Raw genomic sequence first — 2,500 nt, 5'->3', positions numbered from 1 at the left:
TGGGGCGGGGGACCCCGGCGGCACACCACAACCACAACGTGCTTGCTAGTGTGCCTAGGGGATGGCAAGGCAACGTGCATCTTGCTGGCATTGCGCCCAGCAAGCCTTTGGGCAACTCGAGTTTCAGCAGCACGACACCCCTCCCCCCTATAATAGGCTGCCGAGCCATTACCAAAGTGCCACGGGTAGACGTCCTTTTCCGTGAGGAGACATACTAAAGGAAAGTGCTCTAGAGGTCGAATTTTGACGCCGTTTTTTGCAACAACCTCTAGAAAAATAAGATCTTTCCATCCTCCAAATTTGGTGAATTTACACCGTGCCGATTTTTTTTGACGATTTTTTTACCGCCCGGAATGCCGGAAATTCAAAAAAAATGAAAAACGGAGCAAACCTGCGATTTTTGAACTGGATTTTTTTGTGCAGCCTTCACATAATATTACCAAGGTTCCCTCAAAATTTCACGAAAAATGCACGAGCCAATTCTGAGATATGAAAATTTGGCTCCTCCGTTGCCACGCTCCGAGCCATCGTTGCAACGGCGGGTGCCTCCGTGGGGGGCGGGGGAGCCCGGCGGCACACCACAACCACAACGTGCTTGCTAGTGTGCCTAGGGGATGGCAAGGCAACGTGCATCTGGCTGGCATTGCGCCCAGCAAGCCTTTGGGCAACTCGAGTTTCAGCATCACGACTCCCCTCCCCCCTATAATAGGCTGCCGAGCCATTACCAAAGTGCCACGGGTAGACGTCCTTTTCCGTGAGGAGACATACTAAAGGAAAGTGCTCTAGAGGTCGAATTTTGACGCCGTTTTTTGCAACAACCTCTAGAAAAATAAGAACTTTCCATCCTCCAAATTTGGTGAATTTACACCGTGCCGATTTTTTTTGACGATTTTTTTACCGCCCGGAATGCCGGAAATTCAAAAAAAATGAAAAACGGAGAAAACCTGCGATTTTTGACCTGGATTTTTTTGTGCAGCCTTCACATAATATTACCAAGGTTCCCTCAAAATTTCACGAAAAATGCACGAGCCAATTCTGAGATATGAAAATTTGGCTCCTCCGTTGCAACGCTCCGAGCCATCGTTGCAACGGCGGGTGCCTCCGTGGGGGGCGGGGGAGCCCGGCGGCACACCACAACCACAACGTGCTTGCTAGTGTGCCTAGGGGATGGCAAGGCAACGTGCATCTTGCTGGCATTGCGCCCAGCAAGCCTTTGGGCAACTCGAGTTTCAGCATCACGACACCCCTCCCCCCTATAATAGGCTGCCGAGCCATTACCAAGGTGCCACGGGTAGACGTCCTTTTCCGTGAGGAGACATACTCAAGGAAAGTGCTCTAGAGGTCGAATTTTGACGCCGTTTTTTGCAACAACCTCTAGAAAAATAAGATCTTTCCATCCCCCAAATTTGGTGAATTTACACCGTGCCGATTTTTTTTGCCGATTTTTTTACCGCCCGGAAAGCCGGAAATTCAAAAAAAATGAAAAACGGAGCAAACGTGCGATTTTTGACCTGGATTTTTTTGTGCAGCCTTCACATAATATTACCAAGGTTCCCTCAAAATTTCACGAAAAATGCACGAGCCAATTCTGAGATATGAAAATTTGGCTCCTCCGTTGCAACGCTCCGAGCCATCGTTGCAACGGCGGGTGCCTCCGTGGGGGGCGGGGGAGCCCGGCGGCACACCACAACCACAACGTGCTTGCTAGTGTGCCTAGGGGATGGCAAGGCAACGTGCATCTTGCTGGCATTGCGCCCAGCAAGCCTTTGGGCAACTCGAGTTTCAGCATCACGACACCCCTCCCCCCTATAATAGGCTGCCGAGCCATTACCAAGGTGCCACGGGTAGACGTCCTTTTCCGTGAGGAGACATACTCAAGGAAAGTGCTCTAGAGGTCGAATTTTGACGCCGTTTTTTGCAACAACCTCTAGAAAAATAAGATCTTTCCATCCCCCAAATTTGGTGAATTTACACCGTGCCGATTTTTTTTGCCGATTTTTTTACCGCCCGGAAAGCCGGAAATTCAAAAAAAATGAAAAACGGAGCAAACGTGCGATTTTTGACCTGGATTTTTTTGTGCAGCCTTCACATAATATTACCAAGGTTCCCTCAAAATTTTAGAAAAAATGCACGAGCCAATTATGAGATATGAAAATTTGGCTCCTCCGTTGCAACGCTCCGAGCCATCGTTGCAACGGCGGGTGCCTCCGTTGCAACGAAACCAGCCAACGATGCACCTAACCCAGCATCCGTTGCAACGCACCCTGCCTCCGTTGCAACGCGCCCAGCCAACGTTGCACCGTCCCCAGCATCCGTTGCAACGCCCCCAGCCAACGTTGCAACGCGCCCTGCCTCCGTTGCAACGCTCCCAGCCAACGTTGCAACGCGCCCTGCCTCCGTTGCAACGTCACCAGCATCCGTTGCAACGCGCCCTGCCTCTGTTGCAACGCGCACGGCCAACGTTGCACCGACCCCAGCATCCGTTGCACTGCCCCCAGCC

This window comes from Arachis ipaensis, chromosome B7 (assembly GCF_059453495.1).
Source record: "Arachis ipaensis isolate K30076 ecotype BB chromosome B7, ASM5945349v1, whole genome shotgun sequence".
In the NCBI taxonomy this organism is placed as follows: Eukaryota; Viridiplantae; Streptophyta; class Magnoliopsida; order Fabales; family Fabaceae; genus Arachis; species Arachis ipaensis.
Note: the sequence above shows the minus strand (reverse complement) of the source record.